Below are 17,440 nucleotides of genomic sequence, written 5' to 3'. Positions count from 1 at the left end.
CCCCTCAGCGGGGCTTCCGCCGCCTCCCCGGGACAGGCAGGCGGGGACATGAGGCTCCCACCGCCCCCTCGCCTCCCCTATCCGCTTTGGCCCTGAGGGGACCCTGTCCCGCCGTGGCCTCGGGGCCATTACAGCGCCCGTCGAGCTCAGCGCTGACCGAAGCCCCATCCTGCCAATGCCACCGTGCCGGCCGGCTCCCGCGGGGCAGGCTACAGGCCCGGCATGGCCCTGCTCCGCTTTTCTGGAGCGGCGGCGGGGCGGGGAGATACCTCCTCAGCCTGTGGTGATGGTGTTTCCAACCTCTCTCCGCCGTCCACACGCCTCCTGCTTATGCAGCTCAGTTCCTGCTCCAGGCAGCTGCCATGGCTGCCTCTGAAGCTACACCAAAAGCCACGATCTGCAGAATGATCTGCAGTGAAGTGAAACAAAGTGTCCTTTTGCACAGGAGAGGGTGAGGCAGACTCTGCTGCTGTAGGTGCCATGTTGTTTGATGGCTGTTGGAGCTGCTTGCTGGCACTGTGGAGTCTTGCCAGCCAGGTGCCTTCACTGCACCCTTCCCTCTTGCTCAGGCACTTGCCTGGCGCCTGGTTTAGCTTCACACTGTAATCCTGCAAAAAGAAAGTGACTGTGTGTCTAATGAGCTGACCGAACTCAGTGGGGGGGATCAGGCAAGTGTCAGGCCTGTGCAAGGGGGAGGGTGAGGTACGGCAGGAGGAAAGAGCACATCTGGGAGCAAGACTGTGATGTGCACAGTTGTCTCATGAAAGCTCACGCGTAGTGGAGAGCTGGGATTATAAGTAATTTTGGAGTTTGCATTTGGGATCTTATGTCTTGAACTCCCTGTGGTAAACAGGATTAATGTGATCCTTGGGTATATGAACAGAGAACAGGCCTAGGGAAGGGACTCCCATGGTATATAATGGAAAAGATTTGACTGATGTTACAGTATTAAATCCAGACCTAGCTTCTGCGCTGTAAGAAAGAGGCTGCAAAATTAAAAAGTGAGGGATAAGTTGTAGTGATGCTGAGCAGGAGACCATTGCATATCGAGGAGTTAAGAGATCACATAGCAGTGAGCCGGTGCTGTGCTGCATGCCCAGCGTGGCCCTCGGGCTGTGCTGTGCGGCACCCATCCCTTGGCCACAGGATAACCTCATCCAGCCCATGGCAACAGGAGCATGCAGGCAGCTCCCACTTTTTGTACCAGCAACTAGACAGCCTAGACTTCTTTCCTGTTTTTCCCGAATCTGCTGCAGTCATTACTTTGACACTAAGGATTATTATTCTGCCTGGCAGCAAAACACAGAAAGTGGTGATGGACATCTTGCTGTATTTGCACTCTCAGTAAACAGGTTTACAAAACATGGGAGTGAGAGCTGAAGAAATAGAAGACTTTGAAACAGGGTTTAGTGATTGCAGTGGGCAATGACTAAATGAGGATGGTGAGACACTGGAACAGGTTGCCCAGAGAGGTGGTGGAGGCCCCATCCCTGGAGACATTCAAGGCCAGGCTTGATGAGGCTCTGAGCAACCTGATCTAGTTAAAGATGTCCCTGCTTACTGCAGGGGGGTTGGACTAAATGACCTTTAAAGGTCCCTTCCAACCCAACACATTCTATGATTCAATGATTCTAAGCCACAGCAATCTCAGTGGTGTGGTACCCCAGAGCTTTGTGCAGTAACAGTGATAGGAAGCACCTTTCCAAGTCCAAAAAACACCCTGCAGCCTGGTATTCTTGACACTGGTAAATGACAGTGATTTGAGTGCCTTCTGGCTGAGGAGAACAGTAGGCTCAGATGTGATACTTTTGGAGAAGTGTCACTTCTTTTCTCTCTCCTTCTTTGCCTATCTTTCTGAACAGCTTGTAGCCATCGATAACCACACTACAGTCACGGGATTCATCCCACCATGTTTCCATGATGGCAACTATTTCATAGCTTTCCTGCTGCATAATGATTTCCAGCTCCTCCTGTATGTTCCCCATGCTGCATGCATTGGTGTAGAGGCACTTCAGCTGGGCTTTCAGCCATGTCACCTTCTTCAAGGAACACCCCTTAATTCCTTTGAGGTATTTCCCTGGTGATTCTTTGTTGGCTCCCATTACCTCAGGAGCCCCTGGCTCATCTCTGTAAGACTTCAGGTGTGCTGCAGTGTAGGCAGCACACCTCAGAGCAACAGGCTGACGGCTCTCACTACCACCCTGTCACTTTAACCGTGGCATGTCATCCCACAGCTTTTCATGGGCAAGCCTGATATTGCCCCCTTGCCTCCTCAAGCCTGGTTTAAAGCTCTGTCAATGAGTCCCGCTAGCTTGTGAGCAAAGACCCTCTTCCCCCTTTCAGAAAGGTGAATGCCATCTGATGCTAGCAATCTTGGTGCTGTGTAGGCCATCCCATTATCAAAAAACCCAAAATCATGTCAGTGACACCAGCCACGGAGCCATGTATTAATAGACTGGACCTCTCTGTTTCTTCCAATGCGGTTGCTCGCAACTGGGCAGAGAGAGGAGAAAAATAACCTGTGCTCCTTATTCCCTTACCAACCATCCTAAGGCTCTGCAGTCTCTTTTAATCACCCTTGGATTATGCATTGTGGCTTCATCACCACCCACATGGAAGAACAGTGATGGGTAATAGTCCGAGGGCCCTACCAGCCTAGGAATTTTCCTTGACTTGGTCCCCAGCGAGGCAGCAGGCTTCCCTAAGAGGAGGGTCTGGCCAGCATATTGGACCCTCTGTTCTACTCAGATGGGAGTCACCTACAACTATAATCGGTCTTTTTTTCCTCGTGGAGGTGGTCTTGATATAGGGAGTAGGCCTTTCTGACCTTGGCAACACCTCTGATGTAGGTAGTCCATCATCGATATCATCTATTGACTGGCCTTCCACATCTAGAGCCTGATCCCTGTTGGACAGTTTAATAAGTGAGGGAAAAGGAAAGAAAAAACAGGTGATGCAAAGGCAATCACTCACTGTCTCTCACGAGCTGACTGATGCCCAGCCAGTCCCTGAGCAACGCCTACTTTGGAGAAACTTCCCCCACTTTTATTGCTGAATGTGGTATGAAATATGTGTTTGGTCAGTTCAGGTCAGCTGTCCCAGTTGTGTCACCTCCCAGCCTCTTGCCTGCCCCCAGACCACTGGGTAGAGTGAGAAACAGAAAGACTTGATTCTGTGCAAGCACTGCTTGGCAATACCCAACCCCCATTGGTCACAAATCTAAATCAGAGCACCATATAGTCTGCATGAAGAAAATTAATTCCACCCCAACCAGACCCAAGACACAGCCACATACATATACAATGCACCAGCAGAGCATAGAGGTCTGCCACAGAGCATAAGGACTTCTGGACAGAAGAAAGATGAGTAAGACAAAGGCTGTGTCCAGCCTTGAGATAAATAGTAAAGAGGAAGATCTAGGTGCCTCCCTGTTTGTACATGTAGCTCAACAGTCACCCTGAAGTGGGTGGTCAAGGGCTCTCAGGCAAAAGATGCAGCAGTTCTGCAAGTTTGACTTTTGGCATTGCTTGTAAAAATGAATCCTCTTAGAGCTCAGACCTCAGCTGATACCAATGTTTTTCTACATAGTATATCATATAAAAGAAAAGAGCCTATGGCTTCCCAAAGTGTCAAAAATTCACCGGCAATTTTCACCTGTGTGGGGCTTTTTCTGGGCCAAGGTATGATTGTGGATGAGACAGAGGCTGGACTGAAGACAAGGACTCTCTTTGCTGCATTCAAAAAACACTAAGAAATCACTTTATGCTGCCTTGAAGACCTGGGTCTGTCCCATGTAAAAAAGTTTCTCTTTGAAGCTAAAATAAAGTTATACCATACTTTAGTTTACAAATTGTATGGGGCATACAATTCCAAAGCACTCATAATGTTCAGTATTGATATAGCTAGTTTTAAAGTTCAAAAATATCATAAACATATAATTGCCCAAGACCATAATTGCAGGCTTTATTCCAGTCACATAAAATAAAAGAGCTTCCTGAAAAGATACCTTATTATTTTCCTTTATTATTCTGATATTTGAGCAAAGTTCAAACAATTTATGATTACTTCTGAAAGCTATAGAAAAGGTTCAAAGTGTAAAGTGAAATGGCATTTCTTATCATCTCGTGTCATAGAAAATTAACCTAAAAGAAAGCATAATGTAATCTTTGTCACCTGCATATTTTCCTGAATGAACTAAAGAAACACCAACAAAAGAACAAGGAGAATCAAACCATCAAACCCACCCCTTTCAACCTTCAAAATCACAGAGAAGATCCCCTTCAGAGACAGGTATCATGATGTTGCTTCAAATGAAAACATAAGGAAGATGACGTATTCTTGACCCAGTTTCCCGTAAAGGTGAATTACCTTGCTTATCCCTCAGCAGGGCACTCCCCACCAGGGTTATGTTATCTTGCATATCTTGCATGACAAGAACTCTCTGAGTGGACAGTCACAAAGCTGAGAAAGGAGACTTTGGGAGAGGACCAATAATGGACTGCTGTGCCGAAACTAATCACTCTTTTGGTCTGCCTGCCTGTTGAGGTTCTGTTCCACATCAATATACAGCCCTCCACAGTAAAGAATGGGTTGTTGGTCTTTTGTTTATTGATTTTTTTTTAACTCACCCCATTCACAATAATGCATGAGACCTCAAAGGGATTAGAAATAGAATCATAGAATCATAGCACGGGTGGGGTTGGAAGGAACATTTACAGGTCACCTAGTCCAACCCCCCTGCAATGAGCAGGGACATCTCCAACTTGATCAGGTTGCTCAGACCCCTATCCAACCTGACCTTGAATGTTTCCAGGGAGGGGGCTTCTACCACCTCTCTGGGTAATCTGTTCCAGTGTTTCACCACCCTCATCATAAAAAATTCTTTATTCCAGTCTAAATCTTCCCTCTTTTAGTATATAACCATTACCCCTTGTCCTGTTGCAACAAGCCCAGCAAAAAAGCCTGTCCCCATCTTTCTTATAAGCTCCCTTTAAGTACTGAAAGGCTACAATAAGGTCTCCCTGGAGCCTTCTATTCTCCAGGCTGAACAGCCCCAACTCTCTCAGTCTATCCTCACAGCAGAAGTGCTTCAGCCCTCCGATCATTTTTGTGGCCCTCCTCTGGACCCACTCCAAATGGTCCACGTCTTTCCGTGCTGAGGTCTCCAGAGCTGGAGGCAGTACTCGAGGTGGGGTCTCACCACAGCTGAATAGAGGGGCAGAACCAACTCCCTCAATTTGCTGGCCACGCTGCTTTTGATGCAGCCCAGGATACAATTGTCTTTCTGGGCTGCAAGCACACATTGCTGGCTCATGTTGGTTTTCATCCACCAGTACCCCCAAGGCCTTCTCCACAGGGTTACTCTCAATCCCTTCATACCCCAGCCTTTATTGATACTGCGGGGTGCCCTGACCCAGGTGCAGGACCCTGCACTTGGCCTGGTTGAACTTCATGAGGTTCACATGGGCCAACTTCTTGAGCTTGTCCAGATCCCTCTGGACAGCATCCCATCCCTCAGGCAAGTCAACCGCACCACTTAGCTTGGTGTCATCTGAAAATTTGCTGAGGGTGCATTCGATCCCACTGTCTATGTCATTGATGAAGATATTAAACAGTACCTGGTCCCAATATGGAACCCTGATGGACAGCACTCGTCACTGATCTCCATCTGGACATTGAACCGTTGACCACTACTCTCTGGATGTGGCAATTTGGCTCTTCCTAAAACCTTGTTTCTGTAATCCTGTGATCTTAAAATGAGCCAGAAGAATCTGGACAGCCTAACTTCTGCTTTACCGTCAGAACCATCCTTTATAAGAAATTATTTTTCTAAACAAACTTTATGGAAATGGCAGATAGGCACATGAACCGTGAGGGGAGAGAGTCTGCTGCAGACTTAAATACTAAATGTAGCACACATAAATCTTTACCTAGAATTGCCCACCCACTCTACATGGTGATAGTATAAGCATCTGCTGACACTGGAGATGAGTGTCTACGTGCCTTCTACAGTTTATGGAGGTCTGGTCAGCAAAGGCAGTGGACCGTTGTAGAGTGTTGGCTGTTTGACCAATGCAGGTGGCCACTGCACTCCCACTGCAAGTGTGAGCAATGAGCACTTGAGGAATGGCCTGGGAAAGGAAGGAAAAGGACTCTTACAGCTAGAGGATGATTCCTATCCAAGAAAGGGAAAGAAAGAAGGCCACGATTACATTTGTTTTTTACAATTAGTAATCTGAGAAGATTGCTAACTGAACAGGGGTGATTTCCCTAAACAATATTCCAGTGACCAGTGAAGAAAAAGAGAAGGGTGAATAAAGATGAAGGTACCCGTGGAAGACCAAGGTGGTATCAGGATGCACTCTGGTTCATTTATGAGAATAACTAACATGTCTGTCACTACTCAGGGACCAATGAGGTCTTTTCCCAAGGACATGCAGTCTCTCTATGACATGTTAACATTCTAGGGAATGCACTGCCAAGCTGACAGGAGTTCAAGAAGCTGAAATTCTCTATAGGTTTCTAGTATATTGCATGTAAAGCAGGTTACCCTAGTTCTGACATTTCTGCAAACATTTTGGCTTCCCACAAAAGTTTAAATCCACACGTAGATAAAAACATAGACAGATAGATCCAGCAAGCAGAATTCATGCATTTATGTGTGAATCTGCATTAAAATAGTACGTGGCTCTGATAGATAAGGCCGGCAACAATTAGTAAAGACAAAAGTCAGGAGACTCTGGACTGACATCATGAGAAGGAGCGTGCTTCTCTTAACACCCTGTTGGCACACGGGTCGGCTGTTAAGTTTTCCGGGTCTAGACCTAGATAAGGAGCCATGGTCAAATGCAGGCAGTTTCCACGTGCTGGGGGTGGGTCCTGGCCACAGCCTCCACACAACCCCTCTGAGACCCTTTCCCCTCCTCCCCAAGGAATGGGATTGCCCTCAGCTGTGCCATTGCGCTGAGTGCCTGAGGCCCTGGCAGTCAAACCTCTGATGAGCTCACACAGGGCCCATACAAATTCTTTGCTCATGGTTATATCTCTCACTCAAAATTTGCGCAAGGGCTAAGGTTTCAAACTGGAGGGGCTTTGGTGAAGTTCCTCACCTTGCTGTCTCTGTCACTTATGCTTCAGGCAGGGTACAAATCTCCTCATCAGCTTTTATTTAGTTGTCCATGTGACTTCCCACAGTAGCTGATAGTCCTCAGCACAGGAAGGACATGGATCTGTTGGAGCGGGTCAGAGGAAGGCCATGAAATTTATCAGAGGGCTGGAGCACTTCTATGAAGACAGGCTGAGAGTGTTGGGGTTGTTCAGTCTGGAGAAGAGAAGGCTCCAGGGAGACCTTATAGTGGCCTTCCAGTACCTAAAGGGGGCCTACAGGAAAGATGGGGAGGGACTCTTGATCAGGGAGTGGAGTAATGGGACAAGGAGTAATGCTTTTAAACTGAAAGAGGGGAGATTTAGATTAGATATCAGGAAGAAATTCTTTACTGTGAGGGTGGTGAGACACTGGCACCGGTTGCCCAGAGAAGCTGTGGCTGCCCCATCCCTGGAGGTGTTCAAGGCCAGGCTGGATGGGGCTTTGAGCAGCCTGGTCTAGTGGGAGGTGTCCCTGTCCATGGCAGGGAGGTTGGAACAAGAAGATCTTTAAGGTCTCTTCCATCCCAAACCATTCTATGATTCTATGGCAGGACATTTATGGCCGCTTCTTGATGTTAGCTTAGCTTCAGCTTTTCTTTCTTACTTTGTGTCAGGTAAAGAGTGGAACAGGAACTTTGCCTTAAAACAGGAACTTGATCTACTGTCAAAATATTAACTGTTTCACACTTCGAGCGCTCCCATGAAACTGTTACTTTACAAAAAGGAACTGTACAAAACCTGTCCATTCTCAGTGTACCACAGCATACCTACACAAAACAAAGTTGATACTGAAGTATACCTAGAAAATGTACTTCCTCTCTTAAAGAGAAAAGAAAACATATAGAACATGAGACAGAAATCCTTGATTTGACGCATACAAGTATCTGTTGCTACTTAATTAGCAGGAGGGGTTTAGGAGCTGTGAGGCAGTAAATATCATTGAAAAGGAAGATAAACTGAAGATCAAACACTGAGATTTGTAAAGTGGCCCTGTATTAGATGTGGTCATTCTATTTGCTGATGTACTGAGCTGAGCTGAAAATCCTGTGCTTGTGCCAAACACATCACCTACACATTGTAGCCAACACTCAGTTACTATGAGAAGTCATGACAGGAAACAGAGCTGCATCACAATATTTCCAAGAGAATAAACTTCTGCATATTAATTGAGATGAAGAAGGAGCAGTAGGCACAAGAGATCCAGGAAGACCTTGGGTTTGAAATCCAATACTGCCTAGGGATCTTCCTTAACCTAAGTTTGAAAATAAATGCTCCAGAGGATAAGTTCAAATGGGGGTTCAACTCAGTGCTCTCTCAGTCACAGGATTTCAAGAAGCTGAAATTCTCTACAGGCTTATGATATACTGTCTATAAAGCAGGTTACCTGGGTACTGACATTCTGCATACATTATGGCTCCCCAAAATAATTTAAAACCACATGTTGATACAAATACATAGGCGTAGACACAGATAGAGAAACACAAGCAGACTTCCATGTATGCATCAGCAACAGAAGAAGATATTACTCTGATACACACACCCATAATAAATAAAGATAAATGCCAGGAGAGCCTGGATTGACGTGAGAAAGAGATAACTTCACTAATATCCTGTTGGCACAGAAACACTGGTGCAGAAGGGCAATGATTACATTGGTTTTGTGGTTGGCAGAAACTTTCCATCTCAGGGATGTATAAAATTACCTTCCTGTAAATGAGGTGAGGAGAGTTATGAAAGGTCATCCCTTACATGGATAACAGAATAAATGCTCAAGTAAGCCCCTTTGATAGCTTTGTTGTGTATCTGAGCTCTCCTGAATCAAAGTTTAGTTCATGCTCAGATCAGTATTCTCTGATACCTAAATATTAAAAATAATAAGTTAGCATTTCAAAAAACTAAAAAAAATACAAATAAAGCCCGAACAGACATTGGCTGATCAAAGTAAGAGTAAGAGAGAGACACCGCAGTTTTACTCTGCAGTTTTTCCCCATAAATAACATGCACTTACAGTTCCTGAGGATCATCAAGACCTGACTGACCATTTTATGAGGAAGCTTATAAACATGTATGTAATAAAAAAGCAGCCTGCAAAGATAACATACTTCTTATTAATGAGACATGGATTAAAGAGGCAAATTTTTTACAGTTCTCACGGGAGTAAGCTGTGAAATCATTTATGTGAATTAAGGAAAGTGAAATTTTGTGGACCTATAATAAGGCAGTGCAAATATAAAAGTCGATTAAGTTCTTCAGTAGCCTTATGTTACATTGTACTCAAAGTGCTATAGGGTTTAAAAGTATAATTTAGAGCAGTCCTCATGGAAAACCTCATGATTCTGAAATCACGCTGGAGACAGGAATTTTTCTTTATGTCAGATTGAAAAGAAATATTCCCAGAGATAAAGTATAAAATATAGCAGCTCATCTTGCCTTTCTGGCATCCTATACTGATAAGCTGAAATTCTGTCCATCACTATAATGTACACTAGAAAGAGCATACCACCCAGTTAAAATACTTAGGCAACTTAATTCTTCCTAAAAATAAAAAAGAAAACTCAAATGAACATAGAAATTCCTGAAGAGCCTCAGAACATGCTTAACACATGTTGACAGCTCAGAGACATCATGTAAGGCAGCGACAGCTTTTAGCACAATGGCTGCCTCTGTGTTGATGTTGTCCCCTCCTACATAATGCCTAAGGTCACTGTATTCACAGCAAATACAAGTCTCATCATCAAGCAGAGGAGCAGCAGCCACTCATCCTGTCAGCGCTCAGCAGATGGCAATTTCACGCTCACTGTGAGCTCCCAAAGTGAGGAAGAGCAGACCTTCAACATGAATAAACATCTGTTAGTTCCGGGTCCTGGTGCTAGAATACCTTCTGGGTTTTCTTTAGAATCATATATTCTAAACTGATAAGCCGCCCTGGGGGAAACCAGGAATTCACCTCCCATCTGGCTGTCCTCATCACCAGGTCACCCCACATCATTCCTTTGTGGGCATTTTCCTGAAATGTGATTCTTCCTTGCACACGGGCTAGTGAGGGCACAGAGGGCACACGTCTCCCAGCTGGCAGCCCACAGTTTGACAATCAGACTGCTCACTTTGGATATAGGGATTTGAAGCAATGCATTTCCCACGTCATCTGCAGTCATGTAACCTCAGGGCCACAGACTGTCACTGCCTAGCACAGGTAGCAAAGTCCTGGTGTTCCACCCAGGCATGCAAGCAAAGAGAGGCAGTAGTTAGGCAGCCCACAGAGCACTCCTGCCTCAACCAGATGGAGGGAAAGGAAAGGACAGGACAGGATAGGAAAGGACAGGATAGGAGACAACTTCCCTGTTGTTATCTGTTGGGTACTATGGTGGGCACTGTAAAGAACTGGTTAGTCAAATTTTCTTCAGAAATGGCACAGGCATACCTGATGCTGCATTATGGTAGAGGAATTGAATAAAAGACTTCTCGATGTCACCTTTTTTTTTATTCTAGGGTCCATTGCATCTCACACAATTGTCAAAGCACTTTCCATGGGCAGCCTGGATACAGAAATGCCCTTCTGTCCTGGAGTTCCAAAGAAAGGCAGAAATAAGCCATCTCTGCTCTGAGAATTTGAAAGTGCAAATATACTTGTCCTGGGACAGGATAAGGACCAAGAGTCACAAATTGTATCGAGAGACATTCCAGTAAGATTGGCAAAAACTGTTTACTTATTCAGGGAATTTCCATGAATGTAATTTGTTTGCCAGTTAACAATCTATTAATTAGTGATTCTGGGATCAAAGAAGACTGAAAACAACCCACCAGCCCTTAGGAAAAACACCCCTGCTTCCCTCCAGACACCCCTTTCCCCCGTCCTTTTTGCTCTGGAGTCCCCTCGCTACCGTCACGCTCAGCCCCGTTGGTGAGGCGGCGGGCGGTGCAGGAGGCTGGGGACAGCTCGTGCATGGCGGTTCCTTCACCTGCAGCAGCCCCTTTGGGGCTGCACCTCCCAGCTCCTGCCCAAGCAGCCGCTTGGCTCCAGCCCCTGCCCAGCCCGTGGTCTTCTCTTTCCTCCTTCCTGCTCCAGCCTGGCCTTTTTTCCTGCTTCTCCTGCTCTGGCCTTGTTTCTCCTTTTGCTCAGTGTTTACCACCCTTACTTTAGGACATTTTCACAGAGGGGCCACAGACTCCCCCGAGGATGGGCTCAGCCCCGCCCTGCGCTGGGTCCGTTGGAGCCGGCTGGAACCGGCTGTGACTGGCTCAGGGCAGCCCCCGGCCTCTCCTCAGAGGCCGCCCTGCAGCCCCGCTACCAAAACCTTACCAGTTATGAGGCGGAAAAAATCACAACGAAGGTAGTCAAACACTGGAAAAGGTTGCCCAGGGGCTCTGGAGTCCCCATCCTTGGAGGCAGTCCAAACTGAGCGGGACAAAGCCCTGAGCAGCCTGGCCTAACACCCACGCCAGCCCTTCTCTGAGGGGGGCCCAGATGAGATGAGTGCCAGAGGGCCTTTCAAACCCAGGATCTTCTGTGATTCTACAAACTGTTTTAATCACAGTCTCAGTAAATGTTTGGAAGACACAGAAATACAGAGACAGACGAGAATATGCTTGTCTCTGCATTACTGAGGACAGCCTGCCCTTCAAACTAAATAATTGTTCTCACAGATTTTGTGAGCAAAAAGGACAGGCAGGAGACGGATCCTGTTCTAAGTAGAGGGAAATTGAGTCTCACCAGCCAGGCATATGTTGTTCCTTCATTTCAAAGCACTGTGCAGAAAGTCCCACATGCTAGAAACTGCATGTGCTCTCCCTACCCTGCTGTCTCTTCAGCCAGGAGCTGGTTCAGCCCTGGAGCCATCATGACATTGGAGCCATGACCAAAGCCTTGCCTGCATCCGCGAGCCTTCCTGGGCTGTAGCTGAGGGAGATCTGGGCTGAATTCTCCTTCTTTCTCCTTGCTTCTTGCAGGGTACAAGCACCCCAGCTGGTTGGTGGACCCCACTATGGAAGAGCGAAGGTTCTGGCACCTCAGTTTGAGGGTGGGGGTGAACTCGGGTCTCCTGCCCTCCTGGGAAATGGGATGACCGGGGTGCTGTGCAACAGGGAAGCAACTGAAGTCACCTGAACGGGACCTGCTTGTTTGTCGGTTGTATTCTTACAGCTGCTCTCGACTGGTTTAGATGAGCTTAAAGTGGACGATGTACTTGTGTTAGGCACATTCTGACACCATCTCGAGATGAGGCCATTGAGATTAGAAATGAATTGATTGTATTTCTGAGTCCCTACAGATCCTATCAAGAAGCAGGCATAGCACCAGCTATCCCTCTCAGCTCTCTTCTTGGCACGCCCGGTATGTATCTGCTTTGCTTGTCACCATTTCATTAGCATTGGGAAACACAAATGTGGCATTGTGAATATTTGCCTATGTGGCAATATTTCCGAACAGTAATTTAATTCCATTGAAATGTCCCTGGGCATTTCATGGCAAAGACACTGGCAGTGCCATGCATGCCTATGATGAAATCACATCTGTATTTTGTCACTGTCCTCATGAGGTGCTTTCAATTTGTATTTGTCAGCTATGCAAATTCAAAAATGTACTGGGTACCCTGATTGGTACCCAGTACCAGGCCATTTCCTACCCCCTTATCATTACCAGAGCTTGCCTCCAGCTCCTGAGGGACCAGAAAGAAACTTCAGCAAATCCCTGAGAACACATGAATTCCTAGAGCCATGACAAGTGGTCAATTTTTATTTTCTGCCTTGTTGAGCTTAAAAAAGTCAGTAACCCTTTACGGCTGTTTTTTACAGAGAAAGCATTTAGCCAGACATTATCTTTTCATGTCTGCTGCAATGTCAGTGAATCATCTGCAACCTCGTCCACTGCCGGGTTATCCTAGAAGTCTTCTTGATGTCTGGCTAGGGGATGGGTGTATCACTGTAGTTTATTCCCAGGCACAGGTCTATTTTTCTCTGGAGTTATCTGCAGTTAAGGGTGGCGATCTTTTCCAGCTGGGTAAGTCTTGACTAGAATTCATCCATTGTCTACGTGACATCAAATAGATCACTCCTTTTCTCTAAGGATGGATTCCTCTTATGTGAAGAGCTTTTACTCTAACACGATGTCATGATTTTGGCTGGATTGGCCAATCAGAAAGACGGATGGCCCTCCCACCCCCACCTCTCCAAAGAGAGGAGAGGAAGAGATAAGGAGATTTATGAGTTTAGAAAAATAACTAAACTAATGAAAATATTAATAAATAATGAAATAATAAATCATTGTAAAATAAAATTTTTAAAAAGTATACAATATATACAAAACCATATCCATCTCCCAGGATGATGATTGCATCACCAGCAGGCACAGGGGAAGTCCCAGACTGGAGTCAGTGACACACAGGAGCTGAATTCCGGATCTGGAGTCAGGAATGCTTGGATCGGGATCAAAGGCAGACGAACAAACAGGGTCCTCCTCGGACATCAGCCATTGAAGAAAGATCCCTTAGCTTTTATACTGAGCATGGTGCAGATGGGATGGAATACCTCTGTTGGTCAGTTTTGGGTCACCTGTCCTGGCCGCTTCTCCCTGCAGGTGTGACCCCTCTATGCTTTTCTGCTTCTGACCCTCCAATGGGGCAAATAACGAAGTTAGCTGACCTTGGTTGTTATAGCAATAAGTATAAGCAAGAGCCTCTGTGCATACCATTCCTTGGTATAATCAGGATTTATCACTCTGAGAGTGAACAGTTTCTGAACAATATGCTGTTAATTTCAGACTTTAGTCAGTTAGAAGAGGCCCAGCTAAAAAGTAAAATTACAAAACATAAAATTGGTTCTGTTTCACCTCAAACCAGGACACACAATATAAATCCATTCAAGGAAACAGAACAGAACATGAGAGAAGCTGTCGGTTAGGATTCAAATTCATCAAAAAACTTTGATTTCAACAAGTTAGTTGCCTGTCTCCCACAGAGATATTCAGAACTGATGTACCTTCCTCAGAACACCCGTGCACGGAAAAGGGGATCACCAGGATCCAACCTGCGCTAAATGCTAGGCGCAGTGGGAGATGTTTGAGGGACGGTGTGCTAGCAAGGTCCTTCAGTCTGCTGTCTCGAGGGAGGTAGGGGATGGAGATCCTTGTGGCAGCAAAGACACAAGGGTTATTGATGTGTTAAAAACCACAGAAGCACATGAAAATGGTCACGTAGGAATTAGGGCTTCTCCTCCCAAAAAGGTGATGGGATCAATACCCCTAACTGAAGTGCCTCTACACCAATGCACGCAGCATGGGTAACAAACAGGAGGAGATGGAACTGTTGTGCAGCAGGAAAACTGTGAAATAGTTGCCATCATGGAAATATAGTGGGATGACCTGCACAACTGGAGTGCTGCAAAGGATGGCTATAAACTCTTCAGAACGGGTGTTCAACGAAGGAGAGGTGGTGGGGAGCCCTATATGTTAGGGAGTGGTTTGATTGTCTAGAGCTTAATGATGGTGACGATAGGGTTGAGTGTTTATGGGTAAGAGTCAGGGAGAAGGCCAACAAGGCAGATATCATGGTAGGATTCTGTTATAGACCACCCAACCAGGATGAAGAGGCAGATGAAATATTCTATAAGCAGCTGGCAGAACTCTCACAGTCACTAGCCCTTGTTCTCATGGGGGACTTCAACTTACCAGGTGTCTGCTGGAAATACAACACAACAGAGAGGAAACAGTCTAGGAGGTTCCTGGAGTGTATGGAAGATAACTTCCTGATACAGCTGGTGAGTAAGCTAACAAGGGAAAGCAGCCTGCTGGACCTCTTATTTGTGAACAGAGAAGGACTGGTGGGTGATGTGACAGCTGCAAGCTGTCTTGGGCATAGTGACCACAAAATGACAGAGTTTTTGATTCTCAGAGTAGTAAAAAGGGGGTTCAGCAGATCTGCCACCTTGGACTTCCGGAGGTCAGACTTTGGCCTGTTCAGGAGACTGGTTGACAGAGTCTGTTGGGAGGCAGCCCAGGCTGGACATTCTTCAAGAAGGAAATCTTAAAAGTGCAGGAGCAGGCCTTCCCCATGTGCCAAAAAACGAGCTGATGTGGAAGAAGACTGGCCTGGCTGAACGGAGAGCTTTGTCTGGAACTCAGGAAAAAAAGGAGAGTTTTGGAAGAAGAGACAGGCAACTCAGGAGGCCTGCAAGGATGTTATGCAGGGAAAAAATTAGAAGGGCCAAAGCCCAACTAGAACTGAAAACAGCTACTGCCATAAAAGATAATAAAAATGTCTTATAAATACATTAGCAACAAAAGGAGTACTAAGGAGAGTGCTAAGGAGAATCTCCATCCTTTATTGCATGTGGGGGGAAACATAGTGACAAGGGATGAGGAAAAGGGTGACGTACTTAGTGCCACCTTTACCTCAGCCTTTAATAGTAAGACCGGTTGTTGTCTGGGTACCCAGCCCCCCAAACTGGAAGACAGGGATGGTGAGCAAGCAGATTGAAGCCCCCATGATCCAAGGGGAAATGGTTAGCAACTTGCTACACCACTTAGACACAGATAAGTCTATGGGGCTTTGGGATCCACCCAAGGGTACTGAGGAAGCCGATGGAAGTGCTCACCAAGCCACTTTCTGTCATTTATCATCAGTCCTGGATAACTGGGGAGGTCCCAGTTGACTGGAGGTTAGTAAATGTGATGCCCATCTGCAAGAAGGGCTGGAAGGAGGATCTGGGGAATTACAGGCCTGTCAGTCTGATCTCAGTGCTGGGGAAGGTTATGGAGCAGATCATCTTGAATGCCATCCCATGGCACTCCACGGTGAATGAAGTTAAATCCAGTTGGCGGCCGGTCACAAGTGGTGCTCTCCAGGGCTCAGTATTGCAGCTGGTTCTGTTTAATATCTTTATCAGTGATCTGGACAAGGGGATCAAGTATACCCTCACTCAGTTTGCAGATGACACCAAGTTTGGTGGGAGTGTTGATCTGCTTGAGGGTAGGAAGGCTCTACAGAGGGACCTGGACAGGATGGATCAATGGGCAGAGGCCAATGGTATGAGGTTCAAGAAGGCCATGCGCTGGGTCCAGCACTTGGGTCACAACAACCCCATGCAGCCCTACAGGCTTGGGGCAGAGTGGCTGGAAAGCTGCCTGACAGAAAAGGACCTGGGCGTGTTGGTCAACAGCTGGCTGAATATGAGCCAACATTGTGCCCAGGTGGCCAAGAAAACCAACAGCATCCTGGCTTGTATCAGAAATAGTGTGGCCAGCAGGACTAGGGAAGTGATCGTCCCCCTGTACTCAGCACTGGTGAGGCCCCACCTGGAATACTGTGTCAAGTTTTGGGCCCCTCACTACAAGAAAGACATTGAGGTGCTGGAGCGTGTCTAGAGAAGGTCAACAAAGCTGGTGAATTGTCTAGAGCACAAGTCTTATAAGGAGCAGCTGGGGGAACTGGGGTTGTTTAGCCTGGAGAAAAGGAGGCTGAGGGCAGCCCTTATTGCTCTCTACAACTACCTGAAAGGAGGGTGTAGCGAGGTGGGGTTGATCTCTTCTCCCAAGTAACAAGCAATATGATTCTATGTTTCTATGAGTAGAGGAAACAGCCTCAAGTTGTGGCAGGGGAGGTTTAGATTGCATGTGAGGAAAAATTTCTTCACTGAAAGGGTTGTCAAGCACTGGGACAGGCTGCCCAAGGAAGTGGTTGAGTTGCCATTCCTGGACATATTTAAGATGAGTAGATGTGGTGCTGAGGGACATAGTTTAGTGGTGGGCTTGGCATTGCTGGGTTTGCGGTTGGACTTGATGACCTTAAAAATCTTTTCCAACCTAAATGATTCTATGATATCTCCAATTTATTGTTTTGCTAACTGTAAGAAGTTAGATAAGACGGGGATTTTACTCTTGGCCTGGTGTAAAACCTGATTTCGTCAAGAATTTACTACTTCAGGGAAGCAGTTTTGAACTTTAGTCGGGGCCACTGACTAATCACGACTCATTGCCTTTTTTCCCTTTGAAAGGCGTTAACGTTTTCACCACATTCTAGCATGCGTATTTGAATAAGAAACCTCACAGAACCCTATATAAATGACTTCCAAAGACTCAGCCTATTAGTACACCCTACTGGGATGATACAAGGTAAGAGTTACATAGCTCACCTGATAACTCTATAGGTGCCAAAGATTTATATTATGTTATAATTGCAAGGGCCTTATTTTTCTCTTATATGCTATTTAAGTGCTACCAATGCTTTAAAGTACCTTTGTGATAAGAGTATCTATGTTGCAATATTAGGTTAGCAATGAAATATGAAATAGAAGAAAACATAGA

This window comes from Chroicocephalus ridibundus, chromosome 2 (assembly GCF_963924245.1).
Source record: "Chroicocephalus ridibundus chromosome 2, bChrRid1.1, whole genome shotgun sequence".
Classification (NCBI taxonomy): Eukaryota; Metazoa; Chordata; class Aves; order Charadriiformes; family Laridae; genus Chroicocephalus; species Chroicocephalus ridibundus.
Note: the sequence above shows the minus strand (reverse complement) of the source record.